At 43.1% G+C, this 25,793-nt stretch overlaps 1 protein-coding gene across 4 annotated transcripts in view; it reads right to left on the reverse strand.

Annotated features, from left to right (window-relative positions):
- The window catches only part of PPP2R2C (protein phosphatase 2 regulatory subunit Bgamma), a 288,985-nt gene that overhangs the window by 57,604 nt on the left and 205,588 nt on the right, over positions 1-25,793 (reverse strand). The gene's annotated exons all lie outside the window — the stretch shown is intronic.

The raw sequence follows: 25,793 nt of genomic DNA on the forward strand, positions 1-25,793 counted from the left end.
TCTTATGCTCTGGGAAAGACAAGTGAAAAAACCACAAGAGAAGATATGGGACAACAGCTCAGGAAAGGGAAAGTGAGAAGAGAGATTTCTGGTGAGCAAAAGGAGGAAGAAATATTTCCTAGAAGAAGAAGATTTTAAGAAAACAATAGTTGAAGAGGCACTGTGATGGAGTGTTCATCCCCACACCAGCTCTGAAGGGGTGACGGTGGCCCAGAAGGGACCAATTAACCTTCACAGTTGTACCTGATGGGAGGCCCAGGGATTGATAAATACTAATTGCTGATGATACCCAGCTGGCAAAGGATTATAAAGAGGGGAAGTTTGTAGTACTAGGAGGCTGCAGGGAGAGAGTCTGTAGTCATTCTCTGGGAGCAAGAAACCTAGCAGGGAGAATAAGTCCTAGGATCCTGCCCCTGGAAGAAGGGTCAACCCCAGAGGAGTTGTGGAGAAAGAATGCCTGAAAAGGCAGAGTAGGAAGAAGCTCAGAGAAACAGCAGCAAGGAGGGAGACTGTGTAGACCTTGGCTGCTGGTTATGGGGTCGCTGGACTGGAATCCAGTATAGAGGTAAGGCCTGGATTCCCCTACCAGCCACTGGGAAGTGGTGCTGGACTGTTTGAGGTGCAATCTGGACAGCTAGTCCAGCAAGACTTTGATACCCCAGAAGGGAGGGGTGGGTGGGGGTATATAGTGACCTAGCCAGAGGGATGAGTTGTGAGTAGGGAGCACTGTGAATTACAGGAAGAGAGACCACTGTAGTGACGAAATGACCACTTGGCAGGGGGTGCCATGCAGGAAGAACTGCTATGCCATGCCTGCCCAGGAGGAGGAGCTCTTGTGGTGAGTGAACACCATTACAGGCATACAGTGAAAACAAAGAGTAACAGTATGGCAGAGTATCTGAGTAAGACTATTTTCTCATATGATCCTCATCCTTGTAGTGTCTGCAAACCTTCCAAACACTAATGAATTTATCTTCACAATACCCCTGTGGAAGAGGAAAGTATTACTATTCTATGTTTCAGATAAGGAACTGGGGCAGAGAGAATATGTGGCTTGCCCAAAGTCACACTGAAAATCCACGATAGAGCTGTGATGTGAACATAGATCTATTGAATCCCAGATTGGGGCCTTAAACACAAGACCGTCCTTCCCAGCTGTCATGCTTCCCAGAACATAAAATTTGAATCAATTGGCATAAGAGATAATTTGAGCATTCCTGGAGAATGAGATAATAGGAAAATGTTGTTTTATTAATGGCCAGAAAAGTCGCATGTTGGCTTACTAAGCCAGTCCCTGTGCTTGTTGAAGCAGACAGAAAAACTTTAATTGATTTCAGTGGGAGCAGGGTCAGGCCCATCACAGAAATTACAACTACTCTTTGATCTTTCCTGAGCCTGTAGATTTCAGAAGCACTAAAATGAAATTAAAATTTAAAAGTAACAATATGCAAGTGTAGATAAAATTATCATAAATTTGCTTGGCTTCACAGTGACCATATCATATATTACGCTGAATTGGTTTTAAAAAGGAAAAACGGCAGTGAAGAATGGGAGTAGCTGGTGACATTTCATAACAAGAGGACATGAATTAATGTTGCATTTCAATGGCATTCCTAAGAAATTACTTACAGTATCACATTTGCATCCATCTCCAGGAATCCATCATCATTAATGTTAGTACAATGAATACCAAGATGTGGTAACATTGATTTACCACCTATTATGAAGTATGCCTAAATGTTCTTAAAATTCTAACTGGCAGAAATATCCTTTATTTGGTTATTTGCATTTGGTAAATCTGTCTGAAGAAATCTGTTAGTAAAAACAATTGCTTTCAGTGATTGAATTGCTTTCAGGAGATCAGAGGAATTACGGTAACTCGGTGCAAGAATTTCACCTGTTAGTGGAGAAGATGAATAATTGCTGAGTGATGAGAAAGATATTAAATATAAATAGAGTGTGTGAAACAGTCACACCAAGTATCATTTTTCTGGAAGCTGAAGATGGTATTGATGAATTTCCCTTCATTGTACAAAATGAATAGCCCCATGCTGAATAATGAAATTAAATATTCCATTTCCCCAGCTGAAATACATAAAACACTTGGAACAGAAGGCATTTCCAGATGCGATCTACATTTCCATTGGGACAACGTAGACTTCACTGCCTTTCATGGATCATACATTAAATGTATGAACAAAACCCAAAATTTCATCAGATTGAAGCAAAAATAAAACAAGAGTATAACCCCTATACTAAAGTAAAATGAACAAAAGAAACACAAACTGTTGAAGAGATTTATCCCTCATAAGTTTGTAATATGTGTAGGAGCAGCCCAGTACTTTGAGAGCTACATAACCCAATGTATCAAAAGCAGATTATGTCACACAAAAGAACATTTTTCTCATCTTTTAATTTTTGCCATCCATCTGACAACTATCAAGTATGGCTCGACAGGTGATGTGTGGGCATTGTATTTAAACTAGTATGACAAGAGAAGGGCACACAGAACAGAAGCATCTCCCATGAGACACTTTGCATTTTTATTTTCCCATTACCCTCTTATGCGGGGTTTTACCTGGTATTCTATAGCAGAGAAATACAGAACAATTGGGCCAGGTTCTCTGTTCTAGATCCAGCCCCTTTGTGCAACCTGAGCAGCTCAAAAGAAGATGGAAGCTGGTAGTAGCAAGCCAAATGAAAAAGTCCTCTGCGGAAGGTGGGGACAGGACTCTATTATGTCACAAAGCTGATGCAAGCAGCTCCTGCATTAACTGCCACCCCCCAATACCAGTGTATGGGGTGTACTAGAGGCAGGGAGGGATGTCTTGTGTAGAACACAACTGTGCCACAACAGTTCACAGCTGGCATATGGGCCCTTAAGGATGATAGCTATCTGGTATAAATGAGAGAAGTGCTTACACTGCGTCTGATGCTCTAATATCCCCACCTTCCTCTTGCACCAAGTGGATCTCGATGCAGGAGAGAATCTAGGCACACATGCTTTAGAGAGATGGAAAAGCCATACAGACGGATTCACCCTCAGTAGTTCAAAGGGCTGCAATTCACACTTCCCTGAACAAGCGGAGGTTGCTGCGCTTAAGTGGGAGAGATTCACCCTGGGGAAAAGGCAAGTGGTGTTTACACGGCTACTGTCTCCCCAGGGGCCTGACAAGGGAGATGATTTTTAATTTATGGCAGAGGCCAAGGATGGGAGGGGCGGAGGACTGAATCAGCAAATCCTCAAAGTGCCTTCATTGCCACCCGCTTTGAAAACTATGCATGCTCCGGACACCATGTGCTTCTGCTACACTCCCCTTCAGGCCAGGCTTTCCCCATTGGCCTGGCATGCACAGGCAGAACATTGATTCACATGAACATAATATTAAAACAAAGAATTTAAACTCACCAAGGAAATAGTGTCTCAGCCCCTCCTAACTCATTTCAACATTATCTTGCTCCATACAGGGCTGCTTCTCCAGTGCCTGGCTCAGTGATATGGGATGAGGCTACTAGGGAGCTGATGGATTTTCTAGCAGTTCTCCAGGGAAAGATGGACATGAAAGATTTAACATGCCTGAAGACTATGGTGGAGGGTGAGTTCTCAGAGCTGGATCTGCAGAGCTGGAAGGAGTTAGTAGTGGAGGGAGTATTATTACAAGAGCAGAGAAAGCACCAGAAGACCTGTGAAGTTAGTGCTCAGTCTCTTACAGGGATGCCTTGAGTGCCTCCAGGAGCAAGTCACTTGCTCATTACTTTTAGCCCCTTTGTAAGCTATGTGATGGAATACACAGCTACTCCACTGGCAGGACTCCATGAAGCAGGATGTATTCAACCCCTATGTACCCTCTACCAGCAACATCCTAAGTAGCAGGAAAAAGGAGTATTTAAGATGGGGGAAGGAAAGATTGGGTCTCTGGTTACTAAAAGGCTCCTTGCTGATATGAGTGAAGTCAGTGGAAGTTTTGCCATTGGCTTCAGTGGGAATGGATAGGTTCTAAAGTGAGCCTCGGCATTATTCACAGTACAGGACGGGGACAAACAGGATTAGTGCCAACAGCTGTTGTGCAGATGATATTAAAATGAGGACAACATGACAGGAGATTTGTTCCACTGCCTTTCAGCCACTGCATCCAACAGGAACATCCCCTTCTGGGAGAAAGTATTCAGTAAAGTTTCTTTTTATTGCAGGTTGTGAAGATGACCTGCCCCCAACCCAAAATTTGCATTAATGAGACTCCCTCACTTGATCAGCTAGAATATAAATTAGTGGGTCCACTTTATGCTTGTGCCAAAACATGTATAATGAGAACGTGGAAAATAAGCAGGGCTCCTGCTGACTGAAAAGAGTTCCAGGATGTTTCCTTTTATGATAATGGGAACATTGCAGTTTCCTGAAAATAGATTATCTCTTTTGAACCGCAGAGTATGTATTAAAAAAACCTAGCTATTTCTCCAGCAGATACCACCAGGGATTCGTACAAGGAACCCGGTTTGGCAGAAAACTTGTAATTGAATTAATTAAATGCACAAATCAAGCTATACCAAGGGTGGGCAAACTACGGCCTACGGGCCAGATCCGGCCCTTCAGGGCTTTGGATCTGTCCCACAGGATTGCCACCCCCATGGCACTGCGGGCCCTGTGTCGCTCCCAGAAGCAGCCGGCACCATGTCCCTGCAGCCCCTGGGGGAGCAGAGGGCTCCGCACGCTGCCCTCACCTGTGGGTACCTCCCTCCACAGGTCCCATTGGCCAGGAATGGGAAACTGCGGCCAATGGGAGCTTGGGGGGAAGTACTCACAGGAGAGGGCAGCGTATGGAGCCCTCTGCCCCCACGTCCCCCCACCCGGGGCCGCAGGGACGTGGTGCTGGCCACTTTGGGGCTAGGGTAGCCAGGGATCCTGCCTTAGCCCCGCTGTGCGCCGCTGCCACCCCAGAGCCACTCCAGATAAGCGGCGCCAGGCCGGAGCCAACACCCTGAACTCCTCCTGTACCCCACACCCCAACTCCTTGCCCTGAGCCCCCTGCTGCACCCCTCCTGGGCCCCAACCCCCTGCTCTGAGCCCCAAACCCCCTGCCCTGAGACCCCTGCTGCACCCTGCACCCCAACCCACTGCCCTGAGCCCCCTCCTGCCACACTCTGCACCCCTCCTGCCACACTCTGCACTCCCTCCTGCACCCCAACCCCCTGCCCTGAGCCCTACATTCATGGCCCTGCATGGAATTTCCCCACAAAGATGTGGCCCTCGAGCCAAAAAGTTTGCCCACCCCTGAGCTATCCCATGTACAGGACTGAATCCTTCAAGTGTGGCAAGATCTTCCCTGGCTTCAACAGGGATTTTGCCAGAGCAAATATGAGTCAGGGCTGGAGGATTTGGCCCTCAGAGCAAAATGCAGTGGACCCCCATTTGTCCAAGAAGCACAGGGACATGTACTTTGTATAAACAGGGGGTTTGGAATGGTGAGTTTTCCATAAAAGTGATGCACATTTCAGACAAGAACCTAAATTCGGGTAATGGGAATTTTTAGAAACAAGGGAGTCAGCCAGCAAATGGAGCTCCCATCCGAAACCAAGTGTAGACTTGCTAAAGTTTGTACTGTCTTCATTTTGGTATTTCTGAGAGTTGTTTCCTTAATTAATCATTTGACCACAATATTTTCATTAAAAGAAGAGAGTGGGGAAGATTCTGTGCAATGATTCCAGAAACAGAGCCATACTACCATGCATGCCCCTACACCAGTTATGCCAATCCTATGCTACTCCTGTGCTGAGGGAATTCTCCCCCAGTCTCTTGTGGTTTCTTTACCATGTCTGGGCACTGGGGGAGCACCACATACAGTCGGAAGCCAGAATCAACCCTCAATATGTTCAGTGACACAGTGTAAATTTAATTTTTTTAAAAGTAGTAAACTAATTATCAGACTTTTTAACATGGAATTATATATATATATATATAAACACTTTCTTTCTTATTTAAGGAATACTATGTGTTTTCATTGTCTTATCAGGCAGTCCTCTCTTCTGAATCTGTATCTTTCAAACCTGTTCTCGAGTCATAGCTTTATGGAATGGATCATCAATAGGTTAATGTATCTGGCCTTTTCTCCTAATTGCACTGTCTTTCCTCAGGCAGAGAGATGACCCAGTATTTATATTCTAACTACTCCTAATAGCCACAGTGGCAGTCCTTTTCTATCAGTACACAGCCTTCTTCCAGCATTCTGCTAAAAGCATGTAGCATATGGGATTATTTTTAAACCTAGAGTTCCAATTATATCATCTGCACCATTCAGCTCTTCTGAGCCACAGCAACATTGATGGCAGCATAACTGACGCTCCTTCAAGCTTTCTTGTACCTAATATCTGCTAATGCTAGTGATTGATTTAGTGCTTTAAAATGACTTAATGGTACAAGGTCAATGCAATTCACTTCTTTAATTCAATGATTTTTTTGATGTCACATCAGACTTGGGAACTTTGGTGCCAAGTCATACTGCCTGGACTCTTTGCTGGAAATTTAAATCTCAGAAGGCCTAATTCTGTGAAGTGCTAAGTGTTTCCTGCCAATTGCCATCTATCGATGGTACCCATTACCGTAGAATCTGACCACCTCAAACCCTTTAATATATTTATCCTCACACCATGCCTGTGAGGCAGGCTAGTGCTATCATCCCCATTTTACAGAGAGTGAACTGAAGCATAGAGAAGCTAAGGGACTTGCCCAGGATCACACAGGAAGTTTGTGGCAGAGCTGGGACTTGAATGCACATCTCCAAAGTCTGAGGATTGCACCCTAACCACTGGACCATCCTTTCTCAGGGACTTAATTGAGAGTTGGGGACACTCAATGATGATAATACTACCTAGCTCTTATACAGCACTTTTCATCCTTCTATCTCAAAGCAGTTTACAAGAAGGTCATGATATGATACCCATTTTATAAATGGGGGAAACTGAGGCATAGAGATGCAAACACACTTGCCAAAGGTCACCCAACAAGCCTGTGGTAGAACCAAGACTAGAACTCAGATCTCCAGAGTCCCAGGCTACTGCTCTGTCCACCAGTCTACACAGTTTAAGTGCACTAGAATACTCTCAGTTAATTTCTTCATTATACTGGAAGACTCTTCGGTCCTCTAAATACTCATCTTCAATTAAAGTTCCCCATAAGAGTCCAGGTCTCTGATTCTGATCTCCTTCACACCAGTGTAACTCTGTCTCTTGGGCCACAACTGCACACAACTGGTTCTGTGGGAGTGTACTTGTGGGCTGAAATGTCTGACCTCATTTTTCAACATACAGTATTTAATCATCAGGTTGCATGGTCATATATTCTTGATCTATTTGCTTGTGTAATTATGATTGTCTAAAATCACTCGGGATTGCTTTGTTCTCCATTTCCTAGCCCTCTGATAACTGAACATTCATAGGATCATATAAATTAGAAATGGAAAAGACCTATTAAATAATCTAGTCCAGCTCCTCTTAGGCAGTTTTAGTCTGTACTCTGTTTTCTAGCACTCTGTACAATCTAGTGATAAGGTTTTCAAGGAATGGGAATAACAGTATAAGAAAGAATAGAAAAAGTATAGTATGAAAGATGAAATCAACAGGATGTTTCAGATGAGTAAAACAAGCAGAATTTGGCTCTTAGGACTGTTCTACAACCTATAAGATTTCACTGTCAGGAAACTTTTCCTGATGTCTAAGATGAGGCAGTGGAATTTCCAGTGGATCTACCACTAGACAGATCTACAGGTCTATATTTCCTACATAGGGGAATGCAGGGCCCCTCATCCATGGGGCGGCAAGGAGGAGCCTTTCCTTCTCAAATCCGCTTACATGTTTTGCATAAAGAACTTTGATGCATTTTTTGTGTAATCTAGTTAGAAACAAAGTTGTAGGAGTGTAAACCTATTTTCTCCTATTCTAAGTGCTCAGGTAAGTCAGTGATGGACCCATACATGTGGACGTAGATAATTCTATAAAATAGGTGATTGTTTTTAATTAGTAAAACAAAGCCTATTCTAGATTTGGCTTTTTTATATAGAATTTTTTCATACAGAGGGTAACTGCATTGCTGCATCAGAAAGCACTCGAAAATGAACAATGCAATGGAACTAGATGTCTATTTTTAGGTATCTATGTAAGGCGAATTTTTTTTCTAAAAAGCACTTAAGTGACTTTGGAGAATTCATCCCACTGAATCTCAATAAGGCTCATTCTCCTAAATCACTTAGCCACTGTGGGTGGTATTTCTAAAAATATCTACCATCACAGTATCTAAGAACTACACAGTTATGGAGCACAAGGATCATTTGTTGTCTCTGGTAGTCCAAAGCTATGAGGGGGTGCTGGTTTTATTTTAAGAGTACTAATTCTGGGCAAGACTGCAGTTTATATTCAGTATAAGAATGGCAGCATTACATTACAAATAACAATCCTACTGATAATCTACCCTACATTTATAGAGCACTTTTCATCCCAAATGGATCCCAAAGCAACTGCAACTGCCCATACATAAAGTACCTGAATAGATTGGCGGGTGGAAGCAAGCACTGCACAACGAGCTTGGGAGAAAGAGAGGAACTGTTGGCCATGGAGAGTGGGGTAAATGTCTACTCTCACCAGTTTTCAGAGTGGCAGCTGTGTTAGTCTGTATCCTCAAAAAGAAAAGGAGTACTTGTGGCACCTTAGAGACTAACAAATTTGTTTGAGCATAAGCTTTTGTGAGCTACAGCTCACTTCATCAGATACATCCAGTAGAAAATAGAGTGGGGAGATTTTATATACACAGAGAACATGAAACAATGGGTGTTACCATACACACTGTAAGGAGAGTGATCGGGTAAGGTGAGCTATTACCAGCAGGAGAGAAAAAAAACCTTTTGTAGTGATAATCAAGGTGTGCCATTTCCAGCAGTTCACAAGAACGTGTGAGGAACAGTAGTGGGGGGAAATAAACATGGGGAAATAGTTTTACTTTGTGTAATGACACATCCACTCCCAGTCTTTATTCAAGCCTAAGTTAATGGTGTCCAGTTTGCAAATTAATTCCAATTCAGCAGACTATCGTTGGAGTCTGTTTTTGAAGTCTTTTTGTTGAAGAATTGCCACTATTAGGTCTGGGTTAGTGTTTTTGCTGTGTGGTGTGTGGTTGCTGGTGAGTATTTGCCCTCTACACCAACATTCCACACAAAGATGGACCACAAGCCATCAGGAACAGTATCCCCGATAACGTCACGGCAAACCTGGTGGCTGAACTTTGTGACTTTGTCCTCACCCATAACTATTTGACATTTGGGGAAAATGTATACCTTCAAATCAGCGGCACTGCTATGGGTACCTGCATGGCCCCATAGTATGCTAACATTTTTATGGCTGACTTAAAACAACGCTTCCTAAGCTCTCGTCCCCTAATGCCCCTACTCTACTTGTGCTACATTGATGACATCTTCATCATCTGGACCCATGGAAAAGAAGCCCTTGAGGAATTCCACCATGATTTCAGCAATTTCCATCCCACCATCAACCTCAGCCTGGACCAGTCTACACAAGAGATCCACTTCCTGGACACTACGGTGCTAATAAGCAATGGACCCATAAACACTACCCTATACTGGAAACCTACTGACCACTATGCTTATCTACATGCCTCCAGCTTTCATCCAGACCGCACCAGACGATCCATTGTCTACAGCCAAGCTCTATGATACAACTGCATTTGCTCCAACCCCTGAGACAGAGACAAACACCTACAAGATCTCTATCAAGCGTTCTTACAACTACAATACCCACCTGCTGAAGTGAAGAAACAGATTGACAGAGCCAGAAGCATACCCAGAAGTTACCTACTACAGGACAGGCCCAACAAAGAAAATAACAGAACGCCACTAGCCATCACCTTCAGCCCCCAACTAAAACCTCTCCAAATCATCATCAAGGATCTACAACCTATCCTGAAGGACGACCCATCACTCTCTCAGATCTTGGGAGACAGGACCGTCCTTGCTTACAGACAGCCCCCCAACCTGAAGCAAATACTCACCAGCAACACACACCACACAACAGAACCACTAACCCAGGAACCTATCCTTGCAACAAAGCCCGTTGCCAACTGTGCCCACATATCTATTCAGGGGACACCACCATAGGGCCTAATCACAACAGCCACACTATCAGAGGCTTGTTCATCTGCACATCTACCAATGTGATATATGCCATCATGTGCCAGCAATGCCCTTCTGCCATGTACATTAGTCAAACTGGACAGTCTCTACGTAAAAGAATAAATGGACACAAATCAGACGTCAAGAATTATAACATTCAAAAACCAGTCGGAGAACACTTCAATCTCTTTGGTCACTTGATTACAGACCTAAAAGTGGCAATTCTTCAACAAAAAAACTTCAAAAACAGACTCCAACAAGAGACTGCTGAATTGGAATTAATTTGCAAACTGGACACCATTAACTTAGGCTTGAATAAAGACTGGGAGTGGATGTGTCATTACACAAAGTAAAACTATTTCCCCATGTTTATTTCCCCCCACTACTGTTCCTCACACATTCTTGTGAACTGCTGGAAATGGCCCACCTTGATTATCACTACAAAAAGGTTTTTTTCCTCTCCTGCTGGTAATAGCTCACCTTACCAGATCACTCTCCTTACAGTGTGTATGGTAACACCCATTGTTTCATGTTCTCTGTGTATATAAAATCTCCCCACTCTATTTTCTACTGCATGTATCTGATGAAGTGAGCTGTAGCTCACGAAAGTTTATGCTCAGATAGATTTGTTAGTCTCTAAGGTGCCACAAGTACTCCTTTTCTTTTTACTCTGACCAGAAGTGCCACGGGAACCTTAATATGAAGAAAGGCAGCTAGAACCTCAGTTTTTAATGTCACTTTGAAAGAAAGGGATGCACATACATGAAACTGCATGGCACTCCATTTATATACTCAGATGACCAAATCTATATTGAACAATTTGATTACATCAGACATTTTACCCCTTGCACTCCATATACTTTAAATTAGATAGATTTTTACTTATGAGCACTGCAAGTTACATTTTGTGCTGCTTTATGGTTGGCTAAAGCTAATACTCTGCAAAAGATCACATTTTGTAAGGTTAATTTCAAGTCCAAAATCACATGGGAATGAGAATAATTAGATTCATTTAAGAATTCCTCCCTCTGGCAAAGCTGATTGAATTATTTATACATTATCTTTTCATATAATTGTACCTAGAACCATCTAAATGGCTTTTTTGTCTAACTTACAGTAAATTAACAATACATGTTTTTTCTATGTGGACACATCTCCTGCACCTGCAACATTAGTGATTAGTACATTTTTAAATCAGCACAATGAGAAATGAAAACAGAGGGGAATCAAAACATAAAAAGTAAAAGCCTCCCACAGGTACACCTAATTGGCAAACACTCATCAGCTGCAGAAATAAAACCAGTGAGACCACGGACCCAATCCTGCAACCCTTTCCCACACAAGTAATTCCACTGACTCCCGTAGCTGTGCTCTCCAGTGTAAGAACTACTCGTGTGATTAGATCTCTCTGATCTCGTTCCCTGTAGGCTATTATCTGGTGCTATATTTCTCAAGTCTCTCTGGTTGAAGGATTTCAGAGTCTGAAAGGGCAGTGAAGATTCCAATGGAACAAACCACTGGACCAGTAGTGTGACCATGATTTTTGGTGTTACCCTCTGCTCACTCATTCCAGTGGTAAAGGACATGACGAAGTCTGTGCTATTCCAGTATTAAGAAGTATTCTCATGTATAATGGAGCCATTCACTCATGCTAAATGGAGCGGACCAACTACATGGTCCCTACACAAACTGGAAAATAATTCATTCCAAGCAATCTTTACCAAATGACTTATTGTAAAATGTTAACCCTATTACATAGAACACACACCACCACCTGGAACAAGTACTACAAAAATACAAGAAATTCGGTGAAATCCTGGCCCCATTGAAGTCAATTGGCTTTACCTTATAAGTATGGAAGTTTATAGTATGTGTTTCTTTGTGGCAGGTAAAGTTAATATTCTGCAAAAGATTACATTTTAATTTTACTCTATTCTTTTTCTTCTGCCCCAGTCAGTTCCCTTTCCCCCTAAACTGTTATCAAAGCATAATGGTGATAAGGCTTAAAGGCCAGCTCCTGCCGCTATGGAAAAACACATACAGGGGCCAGGAAACTCCTTGAGGCTCTTTGTAGAGTTTCCTACATTAACCAGGTGAAAGTGGGGAAGGAGTATGGGGTTTTCTCACCTGCTTTCTGGCCTGTGGAAGAAACTGGAAGCCTGGCCCACAAGCCATATATGTCTTGAGGATCTGCCAGTTTCTCAGGGGAGGGAATAAAACAAAGGGCCCAATCCTGCACACATTACTAGGCAGCATCAACAGGACTATTCTCTTTACTAAAAATTAAGACCAATAGTAAGCATTTGCAGGAGTGCGCTCTTTGTTTGCTCCAACCCCACTGTCTGTGCTTAACAAATACAGTTTAAAAATCATAAAGATACTCCTTTGTCAAATTCATTCCCCAGTTCTAAAATCAAAGTGAATATTAATGCCTATGCTTACACTTGTCTCACCACCACAACAACTTAACGAATGGTATGTGTGTCTATTTGGAGACAACTACATTACAGAAAAGTCTACATGAATGAGTGATAGATAAAGAGGAAATCCATTAAAAGGATAACTTAATCACATACTACTTAATTGTGCATGGACAGGAGTGATAAGTAAGAAAATTAGGTATTTTGATTAACAATTTTTTTTATTAAACAAATCTGCACTGCACTTCTTATCCTAAGGCCACAGCTATAATAAAACCATCTTAAATTAACTCATTCAAAGGTAAACCCTGTTCTTTGCCAAAAATTAGTTAGGCTTCAGTTATAATTATTCCCAGCCAGGCCCAACCCTTCCAATTTATTTTTTAGAGAGCTAGAGGTTGAATGTTATAACTCTATCCGACATCCCCCATACATGGCCATCCATTACTGCAGCATCATGCCACCTGCTTTTGATACAAAACTTGTTTTAAATTACTCAAAGGATGATCTTAGTCAGGGGCCCAGTGCTAGAATTCTGCACCAGACCTCTCAATCCCCTGATCTACCATATAGATCTCTCTTATCCACTACTTGGCTGTATGGTAGCCATGAAGCAAGTTTTTAGGACAGATTGGAGTTTAAAGTAATGGAGAAGGTAGAGAACCTGCTGATTCTGACAGGGATAGATTAAAAAAAATCACCGAACCAAACTCTTGAGTAAAAACCTTGAATATTAGTAAACTGTAATACACACACATAACAAGAGGATAGCCCCTGCCTTGAAGAGTTTACAATCTAGGCATAAGTATTCAGTTAAGGCACTCAAAGCAAAGTGAACATGGTATAAATGCCTCCTCAGGTGGATTGAGGGCCCAGTCCTAAATTTACAGAACAAATTTGAGTTTTGACAATAACTTCAATAGGAGTAGAATTGATACCCTAATCTTTCCTCATAAATTAACCACATAAATTAGCCCCTTTTAATGAGAATGTTGCATAAATATGGGCTACTTATGTACGTGTTTGCAGGATCAAACCCTTTATATAATTCTAGAAATGCAATAGGGCTTATTCCCCTTTTGCACTTTGCAAAAATAAGATCGAACTTTTCTTGCAAATGTCTACTAGTATTTGTGAAAGGTTTTGTTTACAAATTTGTTACAATTGTGAGAAGCCAGGTAGTTAAATATCTTTAATAAATTACTTATTTCATTCTTTGGCTGATGCTGTTAACATTTTCATGTTATTTCCATTTAAAAAAGAGAGAGAGAGAACGAACCTTGCCGGATTCTTTCCAAACAGGCAGTAACAAACTATCCATCAGGGTATCTTTCTGCAACTTTATTTAAAAAATCCTTACTCTGGTAACAGCATGAGATACTCTGTTTCAAGCTCAGAATTCTTTTACTCCAGGAATTGACTGCACAGTGGTTACAAAGAACAGGTATGTCTTATAGGTTATTTAATTGCACACCCATGGAGCCAGAATGGTCCCAGGGCCATCAATCAGGAGAATTCTTTATTCCTTTTATATTCTTCTTAATTATTGTTTATCCAGTGTTACATAGCCAATTAGTTTGGGCCCCATGTAGCATCTAAAATAGTTTAAAGAAAAATCAGGCTGTATGCAATAAAGGATTTCTAATACTCCTTGCTTAAGGGCTCCATTAAAAAAAATATAGGATTTCATTCTCTCCAAGTTAGAAGTGTTTTTCTTCAATTTAATGCAAAAAAGAAAAGCATGCATCATTTTATTTTGAGTCTGGGCAGATTTGTTGAACCTGTAGGTAAAGTTCTGTATGTAGTAACAATTTGCTGCATAAATAAAATAAAGTCTAGTGATTAATACATTTTGTTGAAGCTACCATTGTTTGAGGGCTTATTTTAATGTTACAAATAGTACTCTGTAAAGTAAATACAAACTGTTTCATGAAGATGTATGACAAGACCAGGGGGCAATATATATTGTTGTTCCATCTTTTCTATTTAAAGATCCACTGTTGAATTTACTCTCAGTAACTATTAAATCAGCTAACCAAGACTTCAATTACCTCTGTGGTCCTTCTACCTGCTAGAGAAATGCACAAACTTACAGTAGTTAGAGACCAAGGCTATCCTGCCCATCAGGTCACAAATCTATACTGCCTTGATTTCCACTGGGATTTATTACTGATACAATCAGCTGGGAACTTCTCAGTACAGTAAGAAATTCAAAGGTCCCTTTCCCAACAACTAATGAAAACAAGAATTGGTTTTACTTTCCTGGAATCTCGGATTTCATTCTAAATAGCTGACAAGAGCAGAATAAAAGTAGAGTTTGTATGTATGTTGCTTAGGATGTGGTATGAGGAAAAACACAAATATAGGGCTTTATCTTGCTCCATAATCACCATAATCTGAATAATTAATACAACCATTTTGTCCATGTCCATGACATTCATAGAAAAAACCTGTAAACCTTGGGGATAAAAACCACAGACCAAGATTTTAAAATCTTCAGTGGGAGCTGGGAGGAGCTCAGCACTTTTGAAATACAGGCTACTTATTTAGGTGCCTAAATATGAATTGAGGAGCCAAACTTTAAAATCTTGGCCATATTTGTGAAGCTTCCAATTACCAATACAATAGGGAAATAGTCATTAAAAAAAACAGAATGCAATATGACGGATAGCAGCAAACACTTAATTTAACCTTACAGAACAACAGCCTCAGTTTCTGGGGCATCAGATAAAGAATATACTGATAAGAGACTAGTTTCCAAGGATGAATGATAAAAAGGCTTCTTCCAGAAGTTAAACTGCTTTGCAGCACTTATAGAATTCTCCTGAGTTTCCTTCTGCTTCAGGCCTTATGTCAACAGCCAGATGGATTTGGGAAAGAACTCTCTCCCTATCCAATACACAGTATTGCACAATTGGCTACATGCCCCATGGTGGGGGTTTTCACCTATCTCTGAGGCATAGGCCACAGCCAGAGGCAGGATACTAGATTAGATGCACCAGTGATCTCCTGCAGTATAACTGCTCCTACATATAGATGTTCCTAGGTGACACAGCAGGAAGGATTCATAAATGTTGCTAACCTGCTACATTAACTAGATTTCATGGAAACCAACCGGTAACCTTTTATCAAATGCATTTTGGTCCCTAAACTACTGAATGCATGAAAGTCAGCAATTGTATTGGTAATTTCAACACCTTTTTAAAAACACAGTCTGAATTTCAAAAGGTGCTGACTCCTGCAAGTCCTAATGAAATCAATGTAACCTGTGAATTTGCAGCATCTTTGAAAGTTAAGCCACTTTCTTATTGAAAATTATCCATAAAAAATAAATATAATGCTAAACAAACTCCCAGATCATTTTGGAAAGGTGGCTTTTCATGTGGCCAGGGTAAAGAAATTAGGGGTATGGGGGTACAGGAGACAATAACTGAAGAAGACAGCCCTCAAGTGAGATAAAGATGTTTAGGGAGCTGTTGGTCCATGAACGCAGCATGGCATTCCAATGCAACGCTAAACATCAGCAATGTAGCCACTTATCTTGATCAGCAACAAGACATTTGCTACTTTACTCCATTTAAAGGCTTGCAGTAGTTGCACAGTAACAGTGGGGCAAGTAGAATTCATTTCTTACTGGTACGCTGCACTCATGGGAGGGACACGAAACGGGGCACCAGCTAAAGGGGAGGGACATGACCTCCCCATGGGACCCCCATGTGACTCCTCCATGCCTCCCCCCAGCCTTGGGCCCCCATTCTCTTCCCGTCCCCTCCCCATGATCCATCCCGCTATTGGGGGGAGGGCTCATCTCCGGCACAGCAGGAGGACGACATTCTGAACCGCAGGGCTCTCTGGAACCGCAGCGGCTAAAGTAGCAGAACGTGGGGCCACTGGGTGACCACGTCAGCAGCTCCTCCAGTGTGGCTGTACCATGCCCAGCCCTGTCCTCTGGCGGGGCTGCTGTACAGACCCCAGACAGGAGATGCGGCTGCGTGGACAGGCTGGGGGGGCGGGACTGGGGGCGGTACAGCCGTGCCGGAGGAGCTGCTGGTCTGGGGTCGCCCAGCGGCCCCACGTTCTGCTCCTCCTGTGTCTTTCCAGTATGGAGTACCAGCTATAAATCTCTTACTGGTACGGTGGACCAGACCAGACCACCATACTTGCACCACTGCATAGAAAACAACATCACAAGTTCCTTCTGCTTGTAGTAAAAACACAAATCCCTGACAATATATCCATTGTTCGCCCAGAAGCAGACAAATAATGAAATATTATTCCCAGCACATCATGACACTCAGTTATTATTTTCCTAGAGCTGTATTGGCTTGCTTTTTCCCAAGATGAATTGTAACAGTTTTTCTAACATCTCTGCAGTTTCCTTATCTCCCTAGATTCCTTTGTACGATTTCTCTGTCCTGAATGGTTTTCACAACTTCTTCCCATTTTGCATCTTCTGCATGTGGAAGGAATTGAAAGAATACTTGTTCTCACTGGACTTTCAGATGTGGGTTCAATACAGGGTAACTGGGTGAAATTCTATGTCTTGTGTTATACAGAAGGCCAGAACAGATGATCTAATGGTCCCTTCTGGCTTCAAAATCTCTGAGAATGATGAACTTGCTGTACATATGCATAAACTGGGACCTTGAATACCTTTTGCTGTCATATGTGTACGTACAGCTCGAAGGCATTTAGCAAATATTTAAGGAGAAAAAGCCTCTGCCCCAAAGAGGTTGCAGTTTCTACAGAAAATGAGGAAAAGTATGTCTCTCAGTGATTAAGTGAGCCATGATGGCTGGTATTTACTTTCTATTTCCACTTTTTTAAATTCGGCTTGGTTTTTTGTTTTGTTCTTTCTCCCCCAAAACGTACTCACTATCACTATTGGTTGGGGGAAGGGAAGCATTACGGGCTCTAGTAGAAATTACCATTAGAATCTGGAAATCCATGGGCATTGGATCAGGCCCCTCGTCTCTGCTGGTTTCTATTGGCAACTCTTATTTTCATTTGGAGGATCAGTAACCTCAGAAAGCAATAGACCAATAGATGCCTTACACTGTTCCAAAACCTAGTTGTCCAGCTGAATTAATTGAAGTTTTTCAACTCAAATTCTACTAAGGGTGCTCCAATTTTGGATGTGTGCCAGACCCTAGGGAATAAGGTGGCTGGTAGGGCCTCAAGTTCTTTACTTCCCAATTATAGCCTTGACTTTTGCCTTGCCGACTGATACTTTCTTATGCTTTGACAGAAAGAGAGTGTATGAGAGAGACATTGTGAGAGAGTGAACGGGAGAAACAGAACAAATAAAAATCAAAATTAAGGCTCAAGATTCAGCCAGCAGCAGCTTTTCTGGCTGAATATCCCATGCTATAGTATGTCTTTAAATGCATGATAGAGTGGCACAGCCTGCCCTTGATTACAGCACTAAAGGAAGCATTAAAAATGGATTTTATGTACTTTCCAACAGCAGATGAGAAATTATTTTTATATAATTATTCCCAAACTAAAAGTATTTGTATGAGATAAATGATCATGTGAGGAAAGTGGGGCTTTATGACAATGCATTTGTCCATGAGAATAGAAATGCACTGCAAATAGTCTGTGCACAGTCATTACATTTGGAGACTTTTATAGAAACAACCTTATCTCATTCCAAGGACACAAATTTGTCAGCACACCGCACCACAAAAATGTCAAGAGAATGCTGTGTATTAGCTTGCATCCAAAGGCATCCAAAAGCACTGCACTGAAGGAAACAAGCCTGGCAGTATTATAAGAGTGGGTATTCCTCAGCCTCGGGGCTCCATTACAGAACAATGTGTATGTATGTGTACTGTGTTAATGAAGTTTTCAGATGCAATTGTACCTACCACAAAGTAGATCATGCATTTGTGTGCAGTGCTATTTGGGGCTAACTATTTTTGTGCTTTTTTTGTATATTTCCAAAGTAAATTAATTCCCACAAGATACAGAGCCTAATGATGTGACCATCCATGATATGCTTCAAATGCTGGAATACATTAGATTATAAGAAGGGCCTATGGTGATTTGCTAATTAACTTACCCCTTTTGGGACATTAAAGAAGGAATTTTTTTATTAAAACAGGATAACCCTGGACTATATTGACCTGACTGAGAAATGAGTATTTTAGTCAAGATAAGTACATATAGGAACTGGGGCTGTTGTTACCATAGCAATGCCATGGCAGCCTCTGGAGTGAAATAGCATGCTACCAGGAAATGAAAGGAGTTCAAGTGCTATGATCTGCATAGTTGTGTGAGAAATCCAAATACATGCTCATAAAGAATATTTAGTATGGTTAGATCATCCAGAGATTGCTACTGAAGTAAAGTAAGCCTTATCAGTATGCTTCCAGCAGTTCTATTTTCTTGTTCACCATATCCAAAATAATTTATCTAAAGGTTCAAGCTATAGGCAATACTGCTAAGCCATTTCAGACAGAACATTAACAAATGTAGCAATCTCTGCCTCAGTACTTTCTCAGTACAGAATATGTATAATTAAGGATGCAGTCTCTCTCTCTCTCTCATGCAAACAAACATGTTAAACCTCTTAGCAAAGAACGAAGAAGATATACTAAATTCCTCTGAGGTATGACTTATTCTGCCCGCACCAAGGTATGATTTGCAAACAGAGAGAAAGGTTTAAAGATGCCTTGCAATTATTTGATGGAAATGTATCAGCCAAAACGCAAAACTTACTCAGAACTTACTTGTCTGCCTTTCACCAAAATGAAAATAATGCTAATGAAAACAATTATATTTTACTTACTTGTCAAAAAATTACTTGTCTCAGGCAAGCATCCAAGTTGAATTTTGCAAGATTGGTTTAAAGTATTTTCCAAAATGAAAACAAGCCTAAGATCTACATTGGCTTATGATTCTATTTTCACAGAAATGAATAATTCTCACTGATTTGTAATGCTGCTGAAATAATGGCGGCAAACCATTTTATGTTAATTTCAAATAAAATTCTACAAATCAAACCTTCCTACTTTCTTTTTAAAAAACTCATATCAGTGCTATGCTGATAGTCTTGATGGAATACCACTGCTTCTCCTGCTCTTTTATGCAGCCCATAAAGATGTTCAGATGAGTGCAAGTGTCCAGAAACTCTTCTGTTATATTTGTTGTTTGTGTCATTGTCACATCCAGCCTCTTGGGCAAACAGAATGTAGTTCATTATATGTAGCAGACCTGCATCAGAGGGAAAGAGTAAGACATAGGCCTTGTCTACACTACAAAATTAGGTCGAATTTATAGAAGTTAGTTTTGTAGAAAGCGTTTTTATACAGTCGATTGTGTGTGTCCCCACACAAATGCTCTAAGTGCATGTAGTCGGCGGACTGCGTCCACGGTACTGAGGCAACCGTCGACTTCCGGAGCATTGCACTGTGGGTAGCTATCCCACAGTTCCCGCAGTCTCTGCCACCCATTTGAATTCTGGGTAGAAATCCCAATGCCTGATGGGGCTAAAACATTGTCGCAGGTGGTTCTGGGTACATATCGTCAGGACCCCCCTTCCCTCCCTCTCTCCTTCCGTGAAAGCAAGGGCAGACAATCGTTTTGCGCCTTTTTTCTTGGGTTACCTGTGCAGACGCCATACCATGGCAAGCACGGAGCCCGCTCAGCTAACGGTCACCGTATGTCTCCTGGGTGCTGGAAGACACGGTACTGCGTTGCTACACAGCAGCAGCTCATTGTCTTTTGGCAGCAGACAGTGCAGTATGACTGGTAGCCATCATCGATGTAGTCCAGGGTTCTCTTTTAACCGACCTTGATGAGGTCAAGGGCACCTGAGCAAAAATGGGAGTGACTCAGCAAGGTCATTACCCTTTTACCCTTTTAAGTTTCGTCTCATGGCGATTCAGTCCTGCCGGCAGTCCTACTGCACTGTCTTTTAATGAGCAGCCAGGAGATGACGATGGCCAGCAGTCATACTGCACCGTCTTCTGCTGAACACCCAGGAGATGACAATGGCTAGCAGTCGTACTGCACAGTCTGCTGCCAGCAAGATGTATAAAGATAGATGAAGTGGATCAAAACAAGCAATTTGTTTTGTATTCATTTTCTCCTCCCTTCCTTGCTCCCTCCGTGAAATCAATGGCCTGCTAAACCCAGTTTTGAGCTCTATCCTTGAGGTTTTGAGTTCTATCCTTGAGGGGGCCATTCTGTTTCTCGCAAAGCCACCCCCTTTGTTGATTTTAATTCCCTGTAAGCCATGTTGTCGGTCACCCCTCCCTCCGTCAGAGCAATGGCAAATAATAATTTCACGTCCTTTTCCCTGGATTGCCCGAGCAGGAGCAGACGCCATAGCACCGCAAGCATGGAGCCCGTTCAGCTCACCACAGCAGTTATGACCATTGCAAACACCTTGCTCATTATCATGCAGTTTATGCAGAACCAGCACCTGAAAAACCAGACGAGGAGGCGACGGAAGCACTGTGCTGAGGACATGAACACACTTTTTTCTAAAACCGCGTTCCCCCACAATTTGGAGATCATGGTGTTAATGGGGTACGCTCATGCCGTGGAACACCGATTCTGGGCCTGGGGAAACAAGCACAGAGTGGTGGGACCGCATAGTGTTGCAGGTCTGGGATGATTCCCAGTGGCTCCGAAACTTTCGCATGCGGAAGGGCACTTTCATGGAACATTGTGACTTGCTTTCCCCTGCCCTGAAGTGCAAGAATACCAAGATGAGAGCAGCCCTCACAGTTCACAAGCAAGTGGCGATAGCCCTGTGGAAGCTTGCAATGCCAGACAGCTACCAGTCAGTCGGGAATCAATCTGGAGTGGGCAAATCTACTGTGGGGGCTGCTGTGATGCAAGTAGCCAACGCAATCATTGAGCTGCTGCTATCAAAGGTAGTGACCCTGGGAAATGTGCAGGTCAGAGTGGATGGCTTTGATGCAATGGGATTCCCTAACTGTGGTGGGGCCATAGACGGAACACCTATCTTGGAACCGGACCACCAGGGCAGCCAGTACATAAACCGCAACGGCTACTTTTCAATGGTGCTGCAAGCACTGGTGGATCACAAGGGACGTTTCACCAACATCAACCTGGGATGGCCGGGAAAGGTACATGATGCTTGCGTCTTCAGGAACTCTGGTCTGTTTAAATGGCTGCAGGCAGGGATTTACTTCCCAGACCAGAAAATAACTGTTGGGGATGTTGAAATGCCTATAGTTATCCTTGGGGACCCAGCCTACCCCTTAATGCTCATGAAGCCATAAACAGGCATCCTGGGCAGTAGTAAGGAGCTGTTCAACTATAGGCTGAGCAAGTGCAAAATGGCGGTAGAGTGTGCATTTGGATGTTTAAAGGGTCACTGGCACAGTTTACTGACTCGCTCAGACCTCAGTGAAACCAATATTCCCATTGTTATTGCTGCTTGCTGTGTGCTCCACAATCTCTGTGAGAGTAAGGGGGAGACGTTTATGGTGGGGTGGGAGGTTGATGCAAATTGCCTGGCCGCTGAATACGTGCAGCCAGACACCAGGGCGGTTAGAAGAGCACAGCAGGAAGCGCTCCACATCAGAGATGCTTTGAAAACCAGTTTCATGACTGGCCAGGGTACTGTGTGACACTTGGCCAGGGTACTGTGTGACACTTCTGTTTGTTTCTCCTTGATGAAAACCCACCCCCTTGGTTGCCTCATTTCCTGTAAGCCACCCGCCTTCCCCCCTTTGATCACAGCTTGCTTGCAAAGGAAATAAAGTCACTATCGTTTAAAAAACATGTATTCTTTATTAATTGATTATAAAAATAAGGAGAGAACTCACAAGGTAGCCCAGGTGGGGTGTGGAAGGAGGGAAGGAAAAGGCCACTTTAAAACTTGTTGAATGACAGCCTTCTGTTGCTTGGGCAGTCCTTTGGGGTGGAGTGGTTGGGTGCCCGGAGCCTCTCCCCCACCCGCGTTCTTGGGCGTCTGGGTGAGGAGGCTATAGAACTTGGGGAGGAGGGAGGGTGGTTAAGCAGGGGCTGCAGTGGCAGTCTGTGATCCTGCTGCCGTTTATGAGCCTCCACCAGACACCGGAGCAGGTCCGTTTGATCCTGCAATAGCCCAATGTTGCCTCATTCCTCCTGTGATCTTCCTGCCGCCACCTCTCCTCATGTTCATCAGCCACTTTCCTGTACTCTGCTATTGTGTCCCTCCACACATTCTGCTGAGCTCTGTCAGTGCTGGACGACTGCTTGAGCTCAGAGAACATGTCATCGCGCGTGCGTTTTTTCCGCCGCCTTATCTGAGATAGTCTTTGGGACGGAGGAGGGAGGCTTGAAACATTTGCAGCTGCTGGAGGAAAAAAAAGGAAGTGAAGTATTTAAAAAGATACATTTTACAGAACAATGGCTATACTCTTTCACAGTGAACACCACTATTCACATTTACATAGCACATGTGATTTTGGTCGCATTTTGCATCTTATATTGAGTGTCTGCAGCTTTGGTGTTAGAGATCACACATGCAGTGCCAGGCAACAGAATTCAGCTTGCAGGCGGCCATAGTAAGCCATAGTCTTTCGGCTTCTGCAACCTTCATAACAGCAGCGCCCTCCTCTCCCATACCAAGCAAAGCCCGTTGAGTTGGCCATTTAGTGCTGCGGTTTTCCTGTTAACGTGCAGCAGCAGAAACCAAACTAACCCCCTTCCCCCATCCAGTTATCTGGGATGATCGCTTTACTCCTCCCCCAACCACCTGGCTGGTATCAGGGAAGATCCCTGCTAGCCAAACGCGAAGAGCCCAGCGCCAATGCCCCCCGTCCACGTGGCTAACTGCGGGGAGGATTTCTTTTCAGCCACAGGCAAACAGCCCAGTAGGAATGGACACCTCTGAATGTCCCCTTAATTAAATTCCCCTATTTCAACCAGGTTACCATGAACGATATCACTCTCCTGAGGATAACACAGAGAGATAAAGAACAGATGTTGCTTGAATGCCAGCAAACACCAGGACCATACACTGCCAGGCTTTGTCATGCAATGATACCAGATTACTTGCTACTAGCATGGCGTGGTAAAGTGTCCTACCATGGAGGACGGAATAAGGCTGCTCTTCCCAGAAACCTTGTGGAGATGTCACTGGAGGATTTCCGCTCCATCCCCAGACACGCTAACAGACTTTTCCAATAGCAATACTGGCCACGAATGTATCCCAAGTCCTCAGGGCTACTTAATCATTAAAAAACACTTGCTTTTATAACATGTATTATATTTAAAAAGGTACACTCACCAGAGGTCCCTTCTCCAGCTTCAATGGGTTGGGAGGGTATTTCAATCAGGGTGATAAAAAGATCCTGGCTGTCGGGGAGAACTGTGTGCTGTGTGCTCTCCCCAAGCTCGTCCTCCTCCTCCTCATCTTCCCCATCTGCAAAGTCATCAGGCATGGCAGAGAGTACCCCATCATCGGAGTCCACGGACAGGGGTGGAGAGTGGTGGCAGCCCCCCCTAGAATTGCATGCAGCTGAGTGTAGAAGCAGCATGTCTGGGGCTCTGTCCCAGAGTGTCCGTTTGATTCTTTGGTTTTCTAGTACACTTGTCTGAGCTCCTTAAGTTTCATGCAGCACTGTGTTGAGTCCCTGATGTAGCCTCCGTCCCTCATGGCCTCTGAGATTTTTTGAAATGTTTTGGCATTTCGTCTTTTGGAACGTAGTTCTGATAGCACGGATTCCTCTCCCCATCCAGTGATCAGATCCAGTACCTCCCATTCGGTTCATGCTGGAGCTCTTTTTTGATTCTGGGACTGCATGGTCACCTGTGCTGATGAGCTCACCTGGCCAAACAGGAAATGAGATTCAAAAGTTCCCGGGGCTTTTCCTGTACATTGGTCAGTGCATCCGAGTTCAGAGTGCTGTGCAGAGTGGTCACAATGGTGCACGGTGGGATAGCTCCCGGACGCCAATACCTTCAAATTATGTCCACACTAACCCTAATTCCAAACGGCGATGTCGATTTCGGTGCTAATCCCCTCATTGGGGAGGAGTACAGAAATCGGTTTTAAGAGCCCTTTATATCGAAAAAATGACTTCGTTGTATGGACGGGTGCAGGGTTAATTCGGATTTAACACTGCTAAATCCGACATAAACTCGTAGTGTAGACCAGGCCAAAGATGTATCACTGCCAGATCATTTATTAACAAATGCCATTTCAGGCTAATATATATTCAATTCATTAATTTGATGTAATTGGGCCTTGTGTACATCATGTATTTGATGTGCTCAGGCCACCATATTTTGCTTTGTGTTCATTCACGTTCCATCTAGCAAAAAGGTGGGAAACAAACCAATATCTTTAAAATTGTTTGACTTTACTGACTTTAAAAGAGTCTTCTGATGTGCATAGCAGGCGGCATTGAGCCCAGTGGTATTAATTTATAATTTAAACTTTATGCTTGGCAGAATTTCTTCTCTTAATGTGCCTGGTCCTAACTGCATCATGCAACACCTCATGCTTTACCAAGACACAATCCACCTAAAAAACCAGACAGTTTTATATCAGAGATGACTGTTTTCTGCAGAATGGAAAGGCAGGCAGAATGACATCTAGTTATTGGTTCCTTACTCCTTAATGTGCCAGACCGAAATCTCATGGAGACAGGTGCACCTGCACAAATGCATATGCAGGCTGGGTAACTGTATGGACAAAAATATTCTCTCTACAGACTGACGCAGATCTAAAACCACCTCTTCCAGTTGTCTTATCCTTCTTTTACCACCATGATGGGGGTCATCTACTGCTAATTCAACTTCATTATGCAACTCCTACCTAAAAGGTACTTCAGAGCAGCCCTGCTCCGAGGCTGAACCAACCAGCTCCCCTTAATGAATATTTCCATCCAACCACTGTCCAGCTGCAGGAGTCAATCCACTGTACACTTCAGCTTCTTCTCCTTTCCATTTGCCAGAGTCTCTTCAGTCCCTTTAATCTATTCCCAGCCCAACCACTGCCTAATGTCTCTCACTACCTGTACTCATGCCAGCCTGTCTCCAAGTTGCAAGACCTCTCCCACTGCAACCCATACAAACAACAGTCCCAAGCCATCCTGCCTCCCACATGCAGGAACTTTTCCATACCCCAACTACTTCTTAGAAATGTACTCGGTTCCCCCCACCCCACAAACCAAGTACACCTGGAAACTGGAGGCTCTATCAGGGAATCGTTTCGTGTAAGGATTAAATC

The sequence above is a fragment of the Lepidochelys kempii genome, chromosome 4, assembly GCF_965140285.1.
Source record: "Lepidochelys kempii isolate rLepKem1 chromosome 4, rLepKem1.hap1, whole genome shotgun sequence".
Classification (NCBI taxonomy): domain Eukaryota; kingdom Metazoa; phylum Chordata; order Testudines; family Cheloniidae; genus Lepidochelys; species Lepidochelys kempii.